This window comes from Colobus angolensis, unplaced genomic scaffold, assembly GCF_000951035.1.
Source record: "Colobus angolensis palliatus isolate OR3802 unplaced genomic scaffold, Cang.pa_1.0 Scaffold353, whole genome shotgun sequence".
NCBI classification, from domain to species: Eukaryota; Metazoa; Chordata; class Mammalia; order Primates; family Cercopithecidae; genus Colobus; species Colobus angolensis.
The window spans coordinates 2,370,816-2,376,470 of record NW_012116855.1 but is presented as its reverse complement, the minus strand read 5'-3'; the positions used below and the strand labels follow the sequence as shown (position 1 = coordinate 2,376,470).

The 5,655-nt window shown below is 35.5% G+C and overlaps 1 pseudogene; it reads left to right on the top strand.

Moving 5' to 3' along the window:
• Positions 1-2,410: 2,410 nt before the first annotated feature.
• The window catches only part of LOC105519585, a 4,351-nt pseudogene continuing 1,106 nt past the window's right edge, over positions 2,411-5,655 (top strand).

The window sequence follows — 5,655 nt, the reverse complement described above, 5'->3', positions numbered from 1 at the left end:
TTAAAGAGGGCAAAGGTCAGGGTACTATTGTTAATAGGATGCTCAAACAAGATCTCACTAACAAAGTGCCATTTGTGTGAAAATCTGAAGGAGAGATAAAATAAATGAATCATGATTTGCGGAGATTTGGCTAAAGAGCATTTGAGATTTAGAAAATGAGCCAGACAGAATCCATGAGACAGGCACATGCCTGGCAAGGAAGCCAGTATGATTTGGGAGCGAATAGGATGTGAGGTTAGAGGAAAAAGAGAGGGCCAAAGAATGAAAATTCTTGTAGGTGACTTCTTGTAAATTCCTTGGCTTTTATTCTCGCAAAGATAAGAAACTATGAGGAGTTTGAGAAGAATGAGACTATTTGTCTTATATTTTTAAAGGATCGCTCTGACAGTGTTCGCTTGAGAATAGACTCTAGTGGGCTAAGAGTAGAAGCTGACACAGTGATAAAGTCTGGTGCTTTATTTTTGCAGCTTATATATGCTGGAATTTTATCTTGCCAAGTATTGCCTTATGTTGCTACTTATTTACAGCTGCATAAAATCCTTTTCCACAATGGCATCACCTGATGTTCTGTGGTTTTCTTCTATATTACAACAGATAAAAGATATGGCTCCCTTGAGGAAAGATAAATGACAAAGGTGAGTGGCAAGGGAATTACAGAAAGGTTCTCTCTATGTTTTATAAGCTTTAATTAAGTCCTACAATATCCTTCTCTAATGCACAAATACTGTTAAACCAATTTTGTGGAGGGTGAAATTGAGGCAAGCTAAAAAGTAACCAATCAAAAAAGTTACAAGATCGGAATTGTTTTTCTCTATGGAAAATATGCGCATCCTTTTTTTATGGATGAAAACCTTGTTTCTATCTCCATCAGTTTTTCTTACTATTTTCTTGATGCTTTGCTTTTGGCTGACAGACTTTCTTTTCCAGGAGATAAATAGGAAGTAGAGTCATGTGAGAAGCTGAACTGAGCTCTAGTGGTCATAACATGGTAGGTAAACTGTTGGAGATTAATTGCTTGCTGACACTGTCACTGCTGGGCACTCAGAATGTTTTAGCTTTACTGGTTTCATTAAATGTGCAGTAAGGAAATTGTCTGGGCTATTGAGAAATGATTCATGTAGCTGAATGAAAAGTAAGGATGTGAAGAAGCAAAGTTAGTGGCAAATCCCAGATATTTTAAGGTGTTTCATCGTGAGAGGCAGTTTAAATAATATAAAAGACATGTAAAGAATACTGACTATTGATTTTTTCTGGATTTTGATTCATTTTATAAAAATATTTTGAGGAATATGTCTTTTTTGTTGAGATCTGTGTTGTGCACATGGGAGATAAGAACGTAAACTAAGGTCATAGTTCAGAGCAGAAGCAAAGAAGTCAACTACCTTGTATTTAAATGTAGCTTCTGCCACTCAATGTTTGTAATACCTTGTAAACACTACTAGACCTCTTTGTGTCTCATCTCTTCATCTATGAAATGATAATAATTATAACATCTTACTGAGTTTTGTAAGACAGAAATAGATAATATATATTCTTAGAACAAATATAATAAGAGCTCAATAAGTGTTACATGGTTGGTATTATCGTCATATTCATATAAGGCATGTCCCTGCCTCAAGAAGTCTGTATTCTATCCTGAACTATAAAAATAAGGCCTTTCAAAGAAAATGTGACGTATGTGATAAAGCAGGTGGTTCTACGGAAGTTCAAAGTAGGAAAGGATGAGTAATCTGGTACAATGGCCAGAGAATGATGTAGAAGGCTTTAGTTGCGAGCCAAGCCTTGAAAAAAATGTATTAGAACTGTTGTTCCAACAGATACAATTCAAGGAGAACTGTGGTTCCAACAGATACAGTTCAAGGAGAATGGCAGCTCAGAGGACAGAAGGAACCTGTGTAAAACTGAAAAAGCTGCAGTGAGTTTTCACATTTTATAAGAGAGAGGTAAAACAAGATCCTATGTTAAGGTATGACTCGACTATGGAGAACACAAAAGGCCACATAGGTGACTTAGAACATTGGAAGCTTTTGAGGAGATCTCACTTTATTTAAGAAGTGCTTACAAAATAAAATGGCAGCAGAGGCCAGGAGAGATTCCTAGTTGCAGTCTGAGTGAGCCAGTATGGGGTTGATTCAATAAAAATCTTCCAATTGTGAGCAGCCAAAACTACAATGAAGGCAGTGGGACAAAAACAATTGTTTAAGTTTTCCTAAAAAATTACTAAAGACTACAATAACAGATTAGATATAGGGGAAGACACCGAGGAAGCCTGGGATGAGTGACAGTGGCTCCAAAATTTTAGATAAACTGGAAAATGTTGACAGAGATTGGGAAAATATCAGGAGTCACTGGAAGAAGGGGGTGAGTTGGACAGATTGGTCAGTTAAAATTTGGAAATGTTAAGATTACTATGACGTTGGAGATTCAAGTGGAAATTGCCATCCATTGGACTGGATTTCAGGAAAAGTAAGATAGATATAAAAAATAATATGAAAAAGATATAGAGTTTCTATCATGTATTCAAAGTAAAATAGTTTCAACATGTTTCCAGATAGATTTGTTTTATTATAACATTCAGAAAATGATGGAAAAACCAGTTAAGTCTAATTATAACCTATGAACATGGGAAAAATTCATTGTTACATTAAGCAAGAAGTCAAAAAATAACAAATACTTAACCAAAAGTTCTCTACTGTAAACCCACTTTTCTTCTTTCTCAACCTAACATCTATGTATAAACTAAATCAAGCAGCTGAACGGGAGGATCTCTTGAGCCCAGGAGTTCCAGGCTGCAGTGAGCTATAATCGTTATAATCATGTCACTGCACTCCAGCCTGGACAACAGACAAAGACCCATCTCTTAAAAAAAAAAAAAAAGAAAAAGTATAGAACTTTTATTTTTAATTCAGAACCAACCATTCTTTCATCTCTTAAGAACTTAAATTCCATTAAGTAGCTGGGACTAGAAGAATAAATTGCATAAATCTATTTGGAGAAGTAACATGGAAAATTACAGTGTCACAGCCATTATTTCCTTACATTTTATTGGTTGCACTCTCCACAGAGGATTTAAATAATTGAATTTGTTACTTTTTAAAAATTTGTATTTATTTATTTTGAGATGGAGCCTTGCCTTGTTGCCTAGGCTTGAATGCAATGGCGCCATATTGGCTCACTGCAACCTCCACCTCCTGGGCTCAAGCGATTCTCCTGCCTCAGTCTCCCAACCAGCTGGGATTACAGGTGCTGGCCACCATGACCAGCTAATTTTTGTCTTTTTTGTAGCAGCAGGGTTTCACCCTGTTGGCCATGCTGGTCTCAAACTCCTGACCTCAGATGACCCACCTGCCTCGGCTTCCCAAAGTGCTGGGATTACAGGCATGAGTCACCATGCCCAGCTGAATTTGTTACATTTTAAGAAAGTAGTTCTGCCCTATGAGACTTTGAAGCAGAGGTGCAGGTGAATGGAGGAGATACAGTGCTTTACACTAAATGGATCCAGCCAGCTATGGTTTCCAAGCTCTTGAGCCTGCTCTTTACAGTTTCCTTTAAAATGCTTATGTCTGCTCTGGGAAGGTAATGCCAATAATCAAGTTTATTAGATGTGTACATAATTAAAGTTAATAGTCCTTGAGAAGTGTCTTGAGGGCCCTTCAATGAGGAAAGGACATGAGATTTCAAGGCATGGGCTTCATAAAATCTCTTTTGGTTACTCAGATACATCCTGTAGTTTCTTTTTGTTTCAGGGTGAATTTGAGGGTACTTAGACAATTAGAGCGTTACTGTGAATACATCCCTAAATTTATTGTTTATTATCATGTAATATACCTTATTAAAATCTCCTTGCAAATTTTCAAATTATTTCTAATGCACATAGAAAATATGGCGGATTTTTTAATATTTGGGATACCAAATTGATTAAGAATGTTAAATTCAATATTGAGAAATAATATGAATTAAAATATGTAAAATTTAAAGACTGTTTCAAACATGCCCTGAAGCATTAAAATTTTCCTAAATTTTATGTGAATCCCATTTTTAAAGTTGAGAATGAAGGAATTCTATTTTATGCTGGTAAAAATCGATTGGAGTTCTCATACAAAGGTGGTCCCTCCCTTCACAAATTTAGTTGGGAAATTTCAAACACCATTCTGTGAGGATGCCAGGAATTATTAACTTCAAACTTTTCAGTCCCATCTCACACACATATCTTCACACAAAAAACTAAAGCACACAGTTACAGCAGATGTCACATAGCTAACAGTTGTGATCTTGGGATCTAAAATGTGACTTATATTAAAGGCTCTTTAAATATGCCCTTTGATTTTGTCATCATTTGAAATTTTTTACTGGTTAACTTTTTCCAAAGTGGCAGGTTCTTTCTATGGGTTTACTGTGAACTCTCTCCATGATTCTCTATCTACCTCTTTACTCTCTTCTCTCCTCACTCCTGTACATTTTTATTGATTACTTATATGGAGAATTTAGCTATCTTTTTGTGTTTTGATCATCCTCTGTATATCAGAGATTAAGCTCACACTCAATAGTACTTACAAATTTATTTCCAATTATAAAATGATTTCCTGCCTATGATGAATTCTAGCATTATGTATTAAAAGAGCAATTTGTATTTTTCTTTTCCCTACAAAATGTTTAAGTATAACATCATTCACATTACTTTATTAGGAATCTGGCTAAATATATTGCTTTACATTAGTGCAGTACAGCTCCGGACAAACTGTTTTTTCTCTTTTTAACTTCCTGGAATTTGGGGAAATATGGTTGCTCACACAATGAGTCTGGTCTTTTGTTTTCTAAATGTCCAATATGCCCAAAAAGGCACTGGAATCATTTAATGTAATATTTAAGCCCATTTATACTGACATTGCCTTAATGAATATGAAAATTATTTGCATTTCAGCTGAATATCCTCACAGTTTTAATCTACAAATTCTAAGACCCATATAGTATTAAAATTTTCCCATGTGATGAAGCAAGAAAAATAGCTATAAGTGGGAATTATAAAATGCAAGTATGGGGTACTGTCTTGGTCCATTTGTGTTGTTGTAAATGAACACTTAAGGATGGGTAATTTATAAAGAAAATATATTTATTTGATTCACAGTCCTGCAGACTGTAAAAGAAAAATGGCACTAACATCTGCTTCCAGTGAGGGCTTCAGACTGCTCTCACTCATGCTGGAAGGCCAAGAGGAACCAGCATGTCCAGAGATCACATGAGAAAAGCAGAGAGATGGGGAGAAAAGTGCTAGACTCTTTTAAACAACCAGCTCTCACAGGAACTAGCTGAGCTAAAATTCACTCAACACTCCACCTCCCAGAAAATATATGAATCTATTCATGAGGGATCCACTCTGATAACCCAAACACCTCCTACTAGGCCCCACTCCCAACACCAGGGATCAAATTTCAACATGAGGCTTGTAAAGTCAAATGTCCAAACCATAGCAGATACTTACACAAATCTATAAATTACTTGTATGAAAGAGGTTTTAGATTGTAACTCAAAAAATGAATATATAGTTTTTTTTCAATGGATAGTAGTAATTGAGTTTCTACACTGAGATAAAAAAAGGAACAGTTTGTGATACCAGAATATTTCAAAGTAAATAGCTCAGAAATATATGTGATTGTT